The 13,388-nt window shown below is 41.2% G+C and overlaps 1 pseudogene; it reads left to right on the top strand.

Annotated features, from left to right (window-relative positions):
• The first annotated feature begins 8,509 nt into the window (after nucleotides 1–8,509).
• On the top strand, nucleotides 8,510–12,532 carry LOC106697541 (annotated as a pseudogene).
• Nucleotides 12,533–13,388: the final 856 nt, after the last annotated feature.

Raw genomic sequence — 13,388 nt, 5'->3', positions numbered from 1 at the left:
TTTGCAAAAAATCTATAGTTTGATGTAATCTGATTCATTTATTTTTGCTTTCATTTCCCTTGCTTTTGGGTTCAAAGTCATAAAAAGTTCTCTAGAACAAGGGTCCATAAGTATAACACCTATGTTTTCTTTATGGCAAAGAAAATAATTGATAAGAGTCAAACCCCAACCTACAAATATTTTCCTTGCTCTTCAGAAGCTGTATTGCACATATTTAAAAAGATAGTGCAATATACCAATCTATAATAATAAGAGCATAATATGCTAATTAGACCAGATGTCCTTCCGACGTCCTTCTGGACCACCTTCCTGACTAAGCTGCAGCAGCGGGGGCCGAGGCAGAGGCGGCCACCATGGCGGGCGGGGGCCAAGGCAGGGACCAAGCCCCTTGCACGAATTTCATGCATCGGGCCTCTAGTGGATTATAATACAGTCTTAAGCACTATCTTTAAAATCCGGTTATATTTAACAATACAAACTGAAGAAGTAAATTCATATTCTCTATGATTCTGAATATATCACTTAGAACCACTAGTATGTCAGTAGAAGATAGCATTAAAAATCTGTTTTCAGTTCAGAAATTATGTGAGAATCTTTCCTCTTCAAAGCCAGTAAATTTTAGTACTGTACATTTCTTCCCAAGGTACTCTAAAAAGACATATAATCAGTGTCCATGAGTTGATAGTATTTACTATATTTAGAACCTTCATCCAAACTGAACAAAAACTCAGGCATATTTTTTCCACCAGTTCTCAGAATGGAAGGCCCGTGTAGAGTTGCATTCAGATGCAAATGCTTGCACTTTGAGAAGGAACACCTTGCTTTAGAACTTACAACTAAGGGTGCTCCACAAGTACCTACCCCTGCTGTCTGATTGAGCTGAACCTTTCTAGTTGATATCACAGCTCATAAATTAATCACTTAAGCAAATGCCAAAAAATTATCTCATTCCTTGGTTTCCAATAGTATAGACAGCAAAAAGTATTCAACAATTCTCTATCACATATGTGTATTATATACATGAAAAATTGTGTCATATTCTGCTTAACAGTAACTTAATTCAACCATATAAAATAAAATAATTCTTATACAATACTCAGTTGATATTATTCTTCCACATTGAGTTCCATTAATATTATGAAACATTCAATAGTGACATCTGATGAAGAATTTTTTGCTAATAGCAGATTCCTGCATTTTTTTCTAAGAATTCTTGTCCTGTACTGGTGACTTAATTAGATTCTCAACAACCTGGGACATGTACCTATTCATGCCATAAATGGATTTTTAAAATAAATAATAACTTTTTACACTTTGTTTAAATTTCATTATTCTTCCACTCCAATCATGCAATTACATTATTTAGAGATAAAATTGAATAATTTTCTATGATAAACCTCACTTTGCATACACAGTAGAAAAAAAAACTCAGATGATTTTTCAGAAAATGACAGTTTTAATCACTTTACAGTTTTATAAAAAATTATATTTGACACTAAGGGTGAATAACTATTGGCTTCTAGTCCAATAAAATTTAATGATTAATATTCATTCATTTTCACCATCTTCCTTTCAATTACATGTGTAAAATAAGTACTAAATACAGTCAAACCTGGGTTCCTGAGAGTCTCCCATCTCAAACAATTCAGTTCTCAACTAAGTTGTTCATGGAAAAAAATGTCTCCGATCTGACTACCCTTCCATGCTGACAAAAATCATTTCTCAGCCCATAAACAAAGGAGAAAATGCACCACCAATATGAGTCAGTTTACCACTAAACCTCCTGTTAACATCTCAGGAAAGTGTGCTGTGGATATAAATATTTTGCTTTTCTTACTGGCAAAATAGATTATTAGTACAATTTTAAAACATCAAGAGTCCATCAAGAATGCTGATGTTTCTGATGGTGTGAAAGAAACAATAATCATAGGCAATTGAAGAGTAAGAAAAACTTTGATTTGGATAAATGAAATCAGTTAGCCGGTGACAGCATTTAGGAGGCAAAGACATGTGGAAAACTGCAAGGCGACCTCCTGAAAGACACTCCTGGAATGAGTACTGAAATGATTAGTTTAAGGCAGTGGTCGGCAAACTGCGGCCCCGTGAGTGTGGCTCTTCCACAAAATACCACGTGTGGGCGTGCACATACAGTGCGATTGAAACTTCGTGGCCACACTCAAAGAGCTGCATGTGGCTCGGGAGCAGCAGTTTGCAGACCACTGGTTTAAGGCTAATGGCGGGGGTGGGGGGGTGGGGGAGGGGACCGATAAATTTAAGAAGTGTTTGTTTATAACTTAAACAGTACATTAGACATGTACTGTATATAAGAAAGGTTAAAATAGGGAATCATTTGGGGTTCTGAAATGAATTAATTCAGTTTACATTATGTCTAATGGAAAAAATGATTCAGTTTTCGAACAAATCGCTTCTCAAATAGCCTCCCAGAATGGATTAAGTTTGAGAACCAAGGTTCCACTGTGCCAGTGTTGGGAGACAGTTTTCCATGGTGGCTCCCTTTGCTGCATGTCTTCTGAAAAAAAGGCACTGGCAGTTTTGTTCTGCACTACGTTTTTGTGGACATTTGTATAGGGCCTCAGTTCTGGCTGACTGCCAGGGTTCTTGTTCCGGCATTAAGAAGGATTCAGCAATCTGGAGAAGGGGCTGTGTGTAACTTAAATAAGAGTCCAGAGATGAAGCATAATTTTGAAAGGCATTTGGGGGTCAGAGGAGCCTAGCTAAAAGGAGCTAAGATCTCCTCGTCTCAGGATCCCATGCTTTTTATTAACACAAATTGTCCTGAGGCGAGGAGGAGATATATATGTCAAATGGTAGGGTTTCCTATACACAGTCCATTGTCAGATTGGAAGTATTAGCTGTTCAGGTGTTTGGCCAATAGGAGTCAATAACATGTAGATTAAGATGCCCTGAGCTGTCTGGCAGCAAACAATCAATTTAATGCATCCTTTTCAGGTTTGGGGAAATGCCCTTGCCACTCCAGATGATTCAGCCCTGCTGAACATGCTGGAATTGACTCCTGGCAGTTAACAGTTGGGTTCCTGTTACCTTTCAACTTCACATCTTCTAGGGATGAAATGCTCAATATAGTTTTCCAACTCACAGTCTGCTGATTAAACTGGACCTCTGGAACATCCGGGCTGGCTACACACTCTGTCTCCGTGTGGCCTCTTCACTAATCTAGCTTGAGCCTCTTCACAGCATAAGTTTTTTCACAGTATAGTGGTCTCTGGGTAGTCAGGCTTCTTCTCTTCTTAGTCAGTTGGTGGTGGTTCCCCTCTTTGGTCTAACTCTCCCAAACATCCCAAAAGCCAGGGGAGAGATTATAAGACTCTAATTATCTAACCTTGAAAATCCCAGAACCCTGAAGTCCACAGCCTTCTAATGGCCAAACAAGTGACTAAGGCAGTGATGGTGAACCTATGACACGCGTATCAGAGGTGACACGCGAACTCATTTTTTGGGTTGATTTTTCTTTGTTAAATGGCATTTAAATATATAAAATAAATATCAAAAATATAAGTCTTTGTTTTACTATGGTTGCAAATATCAAAAAATTTCTATATGTGACACGGCACCAGAGTTAAGTTAGGGTTTTTCAAAATGCTGACACACCGAGCTCAAAAGGTTCGCCATCACTGGACTAAGGCAATCCTAGAATACAGGAGAGGGATGTACTCCTCGCCTTTTAATAGAAGGGAAAGCAAAATACTTGTAGCCACCTTTACTCTCCAACACCTGTGTGTACATTCCTGAAACTTGAGAAAAAAATTACTTGTACATTTTTTAAACCTAAAAAAATGACCTCAGTAGTAGTAAAATGTTTATGATTTCAGTTTGGCATTCCAAAGCCTTTTTACAAATATTTGTAACATTTACACATTTATACAACTTATCCTTGGCTTCCTCAAGAACTTCTTAGACTTTATAAGTCAATTGAAACCTCTGATGCAATTTCCATGTTGGTAAATTGATATTATAGAAATGGCTGTGCTATCTTTAACATTTTTCCAGAGGGAATCCTAGAAAATAGCATTTCTGATATTTCTCATGCAAATTTTCAATGCAATAATCCACATTGGTGCCAGTAAAAGCCAGCCAGAGTGGAAACACACTTGGAAAGAAAACTGATAAAAGTGATAAAAATGCAAAGTTAAAGTTATCTTGCTGACTTTAAAACTTCAGCAAAGCAGAATAAGACTAAAGGAAAAATGCCTCAAAACTTCACTCTTATAGAAGATAAAGGTCATAAAAAGTAATGAGAAATAAGAATTAAAAACTAAATTTAATGAGATGCAATGCAATAAATTGAATATAATGTTTAAATTGCAAATGGAAATAATTTTGTTGAAATAATAAAACTTACAAAATGGAATATAAAATGGAAATATGAAGTCACATTATAAAAAATAAAAATATAAACTTATTTATAGAGAAAAATATGACACATAGGTTCTAGTCTCAGCTCTAGTTTCAACATATTATTAAAATAGGTATGCATACATTGAAACCTCTTCAATCCTCTTTTAATAGCTAAATTAGAATTAAGATTACATAGACTAAATATTTTTCCTTTTTTTAGTACTGAAGTTTTTTCTTTCCCTCATGCTGTGTACATATCTGTGTTCATATATGTATACTATATGTATGTTATACAGTGTATATACAGATATATATCATATATATATATATATATAAAACATACAATATATAATATAAGGTATGCAATACATTCTACATAATTAGAGGCTAATATGCAAATCTACTGAACAGCAGAAAGACCAGTCACTATGATGAGCACTGACCACCAGTGGGCAGACGCTCAATGCAGGAGGAGCACCACTCAGCCAGAACCCTGCGTGGTGGTGGGAGCCTCTCCTGGCTCTGCAGCATCATTAAGGATGTCTGACTGATGGCTCCCAGACTGCGAGAGGGCACTGGCTGGGCTGAGGAAACCCCCTGCCCTGAGAGCATGAATCTCATACACTGGGTGCCTAGTATAAATATAAGATGCACAGTTAGTTTGTGGGTACATAATTTCTATCTATACTAATAAAAGGGTAATATGCAAATTGGTCATGATGCCCTCACAGTCACGACCGGATATGCTAATTAGTCACGACCAGTATGCAAATTGACCATCATTCAAACACAATAAGAGAGGGATATGCTAATTAGCCCTGACATGCTAATTAGTAATGACCAGTATGCAAATTGACTATCACTCTGACACACAAGGTGGCCGCCCCCATGTAGTCAAAGATGGCCCCCACAAGATGGCCTGCAGGGGAGAGCAGTTGGGGGCAACCGGGCAGGCAGGGGAGGGCAGTTAGGGGTGACTTGGTTGGCAGGGGAGGGCAGTTGGGGGCAACAGGGCCTGCAGGGGAAGGCAGTTCAGGGTGACTGAGCCCTCAGGGAAGGGCAGTTCAGGGTGACTGAGCCATCAGAGGAGGGCAGTTGGGGCAATCAGGCCAGCAAGGCAACAGTTAGGCATCAATTGGGCTGGCAGGAGAGTGGTTAGGGGGTGATCAGGCTGGCAGGCAGAAGCGGTTAGGGGCAATCAGGCAGGCAGGCGAGCGGTTGGGAGTCAGCAGTCCTGGATTGTGAGAGGGATGTCCGACTGCCCATTTAGGCCCGATCCCAGGCAGTAGGACATCCCTCAAGGGGTCCCAGATTAGAGAGGGTGCAGGCTGGGCTGAGGGACACGCCCCCCCCAGTGCACGAATTCCTTGCACCAGGCCTCTGGTAATACATAATTTAAATAGAGATACATAATTTATCAATACATAATCTGAACAGTTTATACTTACAAAAACAATATATTTATATGGTACAAGTATATATCCTATATAATAAAAGCCTAATATGCTGTGTTCCATCATCTAGTCTTCCATTCAACCAATCAACATGTAATATGCTAATGATATGCTAAGGCCGCTCAACCGCTCCACTATGATGTGCACTGACCAGGGGTCGGCCAGTCGCTATGACGTGCAATGACCACCAGGGGGCAGACACTTCAACCAGTAGGTTAGCTTGCTGCTGGGGTCCAGCTGATCGGGACTGAGCGAGATGAACCAGACATGCCTTGGAGCCCTCCCACAGTCCCTTCCCAGCTGGCCAACCTCCTGTGTCCCTCCCCAGTCTCTATCATGCCCTAGTGGGGTCCCTCAGCCTGGCCTGCACCCTCTCACAATCTGGGACCTCTTGGGGGATGTCATAGAGCCAGTTTTGGCCTGATCCCACACAAAGCAGGAACTGCTTCCTGGTGGTCAGTGTGCTCCCACAGGGGGAGCGCTGCTCAGCCAAAAGCCAGGCTGATGGCTGGTGAGTGCAGTGGCAGTGGGGGGAGCCTCTCTTGCCTCCATGGCAGTGCAAAGAATGTCCAACTGTCGGCTTAGGCCTGCTCCCCAAGGCAGTGGGCCTAAGCCATCAGTCAGACATCCCCCAAGGGCTCACAGATTGTGAGAGGGCGCAGGCCAGGTTGAGGGACCCCCCCCCCCGAGTGCACAAATTTTTTGCACCAAGCCTCTAGTGTGCGTGTGTGTGTGTGTGTGTGTGTGTGTATATATATATATATATATATATATATATATATATATATATATATATGTATATATGAAAGGTAATTGTTGTTCTGCAGTCATCCAGTTCTAATTGCCAGTGTAAACCAGGGACAATAGTTCTTATGTGTCTTCTCAGAAAGGTTCTGTGTGCATGCAGGTACATGTGCACACATGCGTGCACACAAACAAACATACACACATATGCATGCTCATATATGTATTTTTTAAATAAATGGACACAGACAACAGTAGGGTGGTTACCAGAGTAAAGGAGAGTAGTAAAGGATAAAGGGGGTCAGTTATATGGTGACCAAAGAAAATTTGATTTTGGGTGGTGAGCATAAAATGCAATATACAAATGATGCATCACAGAATTATACACTTGAAACCTATATAATTTTATTAACCAATGTCACACCAACAAATTTTTTTTTTTTTTTTTAAATATATTTTATTGATTTTTTACAGAGAGGAAGGGAGAGAGATAGAGAGTTAGAAACATCGATGAGAGAGAAACATCGATCAGCTGCCTCCTGCACATCTCCCACTGGGGATGTGCCCGCAACCCAGGTACATGCCCTTGACCGGAATCGAACCTGAGACCTTTCGGTCTGCAGGCCGACGCTCTATCCACTGAGCCAAACCGGTTTCGGCCACACCAACAAATTTAATTAAATGGAAAAAACCCACATTTCCTAAAAGTATATAAATCAGTAAATAAATGGAGGCATATTTCCCATATCACCACAAATATATTTTATTCTTTTCATGACTTATTTTCACAATTTAATTATTTCTCTATAATAATGTATATATTTTTCTTTTTATTAAATATTGCTATATTTCTTTTCCCAATTTCCATTAAATTATTTAATATGTTCTTAATTAATTCGAAGTACTACACATATTCTGTGTAATAAATGTGATTTTCTTCAAAGCTTTTGTTTGTCAAATTTTTGTTTTTCATATTTAACAAGTATTTGTTGACATAGTTCTTTAAATTATTATGTACACAATCTTTTTTTTTAATCTGAGAATTCCAAATCCCATGTTATACTTGCACTGATTTGATTTCTAAGACTCCTTAGAGCTGTGTTTTTTAAAACTATGACCTGCCATTTCTAAACTTAGAAGACAGATCTATAAAGTAACTCTTTCTGAAATCACAGAAATAAATACACCTGAAAATCCAGGAAATGTTCAGCATCTTGTCTTAGCTCTAAATCTCGTGCTTCACTTCATTTTAGTGGCTCTAACAGAAAAGTTATGTTTGCTCTGAATTTCATACTCTTACCTAGGTTTAGAAACACCTCATATTTAAGTCAATAAACCGGTAGGTATACCACAGACATGAGCATATATCCTACAGTGTTGTAGGTATGCAAATGATGACAAGAGAAATATAAGACCTATGTTTTATGTATTTAAAGTATATAAATGTTATCTTGGGGACCAGATTTCATACATTAAACAACCAGAGAATAGTGATCATGTGTATCTGAGTCCAATTAAAAATTTTAAGTGGAAAGATTTATCTATGAGGGTAAATATAGATGAGAAGAATATCTTATAATTTGAACAGTACATAACATATTTGTACTTGTTGACAAGAATAAATTAAAAGTTTAAAAGTAAAGAGAATTAAAACAAGAGAATATGGGAGAATATGGAAACTAATGCTCCTGGATTAGAGATTTTATGCTGAAGAGTAATTAGAATTAAGATGGAGGTGAAGAAGACTCTTAACTTTAACTAAGGGAAAAAGACTCAAAATACATTTTTCAGACATTGCATGATAAATTTTAGAGAGATTAGACATTTGCTGTGTTGTAAACTGGAAGAGAACGCAAGCAAAAGGAAAATCTGTTGTTTTAGTGACATCTGTGCCTTAGATGGTCAACATCTCATATAAATCAGTGGTGCTAGGAATGGGTAAGGTAAAAAAAATCTTAAAGTCATTTAAAATTATTTGGGAATGAGTCAAAGAGTAAAGCCTAGTCTGTGGCTTAATCTGCATACTGTGCATTGAGAAGAAGGTCAGTTGAGAAAAGAATGCAATTTCAAGAAATAAATGGTGTGTTTGTTGTGTCTTAGTGTAAAAGAATATTGCTTATTTTCCTTAACGCCCTTCTAATCTTGACTTAATAGCATTTCAAATCATTTTATGGTAGTTGGATTATGGCTTAAACCACTGTGTAAAATTTGTATTTAATTAGAGTAGTGGCTACTTCTCACCCACATCCTTTCCAGGTTTAAAACAATTCTGTAATTGTCTTAGATGACCAGAAATAAGGCGATTATATTTCATATATTGATATGAAAGCATTTTTTCAAAAATTTCTCCACCTAAATTAAGTCAGAAGAATCTTTTAGGAAATTTTTTCACAAGGTTGTCTTTTCTTAGGGCATCTACTAAATCTTCTGTTTTATTGATTGTCTTGTAAAAAGTGAGAGAAATAAAAAATTTACTATTTGACTTCCTACATCCTAAGTATTATTCATGAAAACATGCAAAAAATGTTCTAGCAACATACTCTTTCTCTGAAAATCTTGTTCCCCAGATTTTATTTTGTGGGAAAGTATATGTGTTTGCTAGTGCCCTTGATGTCTCTTTTAAAGTTAGGTCTATACGCATAATAACTCTACTTTCCATCCATCTAAAAATGTTCTACAGTCATTTACTGCTAGGCATGGCATAGGTATGAAAAAACAAAAGCTACAGTCCTAACTTTGAGAACCTATTAAAATATCCTTTTAGTACAATGGAACCTCAAAGTCACCTTAACTGTCCATTCTGTTAAATGTTCTCTTACTTGATGGAAACATTCACTCTTACAACTGAATAATAGAGTGTTTTCTGTCTAAGAGTTTTAAAAGAAAAAAATTAAATTTATATTCTGTGTTGACACCTAAACATTGTTTTACATATAATATTTTTGGTTAAAAATATATATTTATATATTATATACAAATAAATAATATATAAATAAAGAAGATATAATACATAAATATTATATATACTATCTAGATAATATGTAAATAAATATATATAAATAAATATTATATATACATATACATATATAGATATATGTATATGTATATATATATTTCTGCTTAAGTATTAGAGATACAGAATGCTGATAACATGACTTCCCTGGCTTTATGTTTTACTTTTTAATTCATCCAAGAATTGTCCTCCTTTTTAATGCACACTGCAAATTCTTATATATCTACAGGATTTTTCTTACTTAGGAATGTTAGGGGAAAGATGGAAACTCCTAACTCTTGAAGACATTGGAATAGTTACATACATGAAGGGTAGAAACAAATCAATAACTTTTTCATTCTGCAGGCTTACTTTATGAAATAAGCAAGGGCAATGGTTATTTTAAATTATTTTTTAAATTTCATGCTGTGTTGTAAAGCATATCTCAGGGTTTATTTCTTTAGAGTGTTAAAAGCCATCAGTATGGAAGGGAAAGACATTTTTATGAATAAGTTGTGTTCATTACATCTAAATGTACTTGATCAAAACTCTGACATTAGAAAACGCATAGGATTCTCAACATGAATTATACTTAAGATCTTCCTGATAGGTTTAAAAGTGTGAATATCAACAACAACAACAAAAACAACCCAAAAGCATATACCTTTCACCTGTACCAAATTTATCAATTCATATATTTAGACTATTTAATAATCCCTCCCACGTTGTTCACTATTATGATGTTGATACTAGATAAAATCCATGTAATCATGTTTGGAACACTGTGCTAATATCCAGACAGATAGAAAATTTTATAAATTTTTATTCCAAGTTTCATTAAGATTATCTAAACTAGCAAATCAGTATTCCCAAATTCTAGAGGTATTAGTTGATTGAAAATATAAGCAATAAACATGTTTATAATCTATAAAAATAAAAGGGTAATATGTTAATTAGACCGATGTTTTCCGGACATCATTCCGGACATCCTTCCGGACTAAGTCGGAGCTGGAGGGAAGCCAGCCCGAGTCCTGGCTGCCTGCCGGCAGCCAGAGGAGGAAAGTATCCTGGGTCCCAGGTGCCTGCCAGTGGCCAGAGGAGGGAAGCCCAGGTCCCTGGTGCCGGAGGGAAGCTGGTGCCAGCAGCAGGGGGAAGGAAGGCCTACTCTTGCACGAATTTTTGTGCATCGGGCCTCTAGTATAATTATAATTGAAAATATAATTATAATATACATGTTTAACTTCAACTAAATTCACACCTAAATAAAGCACAAAATCTTGCATAGAAACATCTATACTAATAAAAGGGTAATAATTAGAGTGGATGTCTTCCAGACGTCCATCCTGATGTCCATCCCAACAAAGCCACAGTGGCTGCAAGAGCCTAGGACCTGAGGCAGAGCGGCCCCACCACCAGGAGGAGGGGGAGCAGGAGCAGAGGAGGCGGTACCGGCCCTGTCGGGGGAGCCAGAGAGGAGAAGGCTGTACCGCCACCTTAAGAGCCTGAGCAGAGGCAGCGCCTCCACCTCAGAGAGGTGGGGGGTGGGTGCGAGGACTAAGACCTTTGCATCAACTGCTACAACACAAAGGGCCACACCCACAAGATGGTGAAGGTGGGACTGGGCCTGGATGAAGAGGCTGATGAGGGCGGCAGCCAGGGTGAGCCGCAGTTCAGGAGCCTCCAGGAGTGGCAGCGCCAGGCCATCCCATCTGCATCCAGTCCCTGAGGCATGCCCGCCAGTGCCACAACGCCAACTGCCCACAGCCGTCCTGACAGAAGATGAGGTGGGTTGTGCAGCACACCAAGGGCTGCCAGCGCAAGACCAATGGAGGTTGCGGAGTGTGCAAGCAGTGCATGGCCCTTTGCTGCTACCATGCCAAACACTGGCAAGAAAACACATGCCCCATTCCCTACTACCTCAACATCAGGCAGAAGCTCCGCCAGCAGAAGACACAGCACTGCTGGTAGCACATGTAGCTCATGCACCAGCAGATGCCACCATCAACACCCACACCCTGCCTCAGCAGAGTCTGCCTTCCCCTCCTTCAGCACCACCCCGGCCCCCCAGACTGTATCCCAGCACACCCTGGACACCACAGCCCCCGACTCTGCCCCAGACCTCGCCTGTGAGCACGTCACTAGCCAGCTTCTCCAGCGTGGCCAGAACTCAGCCCCCCACCACAGTTTGCACTGGGAAGCCCACTAACCAGGTGCCAGTCCCACTGCCCACCGCCCAGTCCCACCTGCAGCAGTGGAGGCACCTGTCAGATTACACACGAGGCACAGCAGCAGCAGCTGTAACGGGTGAGCACCAACAACAGTACGCCCCTGAGGCACAGTGACACCCGAGAGCCAGATGGCCACCATGGGCCTGAATGTGACCCAACCAGGTCAGTGGGCCTGTTATTCTGCCCCCTGACCTCCAGCGGTGGCAGCCGGCACCCATCCCCCAGCAACAGCCAATGCGAGGCATGCCCAGACCCGTGATGTCTGTGCAGACCCAAGGTGCAGCCACCTCAGAGCATCTCTCCAGGTGCCCTGCAGGACCTGCTGCAGACCCTGAAGTCTCCCAGCTCCCCCAGCAGCAGCACATGCTCAACATCCTCAAGTCAAACCCTCAGCTGATGGCAGCTCTCATTAAATAGCACACTTCCAAGTAAGTGGCCAGCCAGCCCGGCCTTCAGCTCTAGCCCAGCCTGCTGAATCTGAACACAGCCAAGTAAGTGGCCAGCAGGCCACAACCTGCTGTCTCTCCGCAGCAGCAATAGGAGGCCTGAACCCCCAGGGCTAGGCCTTGAACTCATGAACCCGGAGCGCAACCCCAGCGTGGCGAGTATGAACCACAATACAGAGAGATGCCACGGAGCAACAGCAGCAGCAGCAGCGACACAAAAGCAGCACTGGCATGGCTGCAGGCCTGGCAGGACACGCCCAGTTCCAGCAGCCACAGCCTCAGGGACGCTGACGCTACCCGCAGCCATGCAGCAGCAGCAGATCCAGCAGCAGATTGGGTCCCAGGCCAGCCAAACCCTGTTAGGCATACTCTGTACCTTTCCCTGCCCTCAGTTTCTCCCCTGCGCTCAGTACTTTTCTATTGTCTCCGCTTCAGGCTCCTGCCCTCTCTGCTGTTTTCCTGCTATTTTCACCTCAGGTGTCACAAGAGAAGCTAAGCAGCGGAGAAAAGCAATGCTAGACCCAGCTTTCTGCAACCGCCTGCACCTACATCCAACCCACACAGAGATAAATATCCCGCCCTCCCTACTCTTGCTTGCTGAAATGGACATACTGGTGTGTATTAAAAATAAAATTTCTAAACCTCTCACAACATCTCTTGGCCTGTCTCCTGTCAGCACGGACCTAACAAACCCCATGAGCCCCAGCAGCACATGCTCTCAGAGAACCACAGGCCTCACCTCTCTGGCCAGCAGATGGCCACATCCCTCAGTAGCCAGGTGAGATCTCTGGCCCCTGTCCAGTCTCCAGACCCCAGTCCCAGCCACCACATTCCAGCCCATCACCACGGGTATGCCCCAGCCTTCACCACACCATGTCTCCCCCCGGATTGGTTCTCCCCACCCAGGACTCCCAGTCACCATGGCCAGCTCCATAGATCAGGGACACCTGGGGAACCCCAAACATGCAATGCTACCACAGCTAAATACCCCCCCAGGAGTGCATTGCCTGGTGAGCTGTCCCTGGTTGGTGACACCACAGTAGACACCTTAGAAATGTGCGGGAGCGGGAGTGGAGGAGGTGGTGCCCTGGGAGAGGCCTTGGTGGCACGGCCCTTCCTCAGAGGCAGTGGGAGAGGAGGCTGCGCG

This window comes from Myotis lucifugus, unplaced genomic scaffold (genome assembly GCF_000147115.1).
Source record: "Myotis lucifugus unplaced genomic scaffold, Myoluc2.0 scaffold_81, whole genome shotgun sequence".
Lineage (NCBI taxonomy): Eukaryota > Metazoa > Chordata > Mammalia > Chiroptera > Vespertilionidae > Myotis > Myotis lucifugus.
This window is presented reverse-complemented; position numbering and strand designations above follow the sequence as displayed.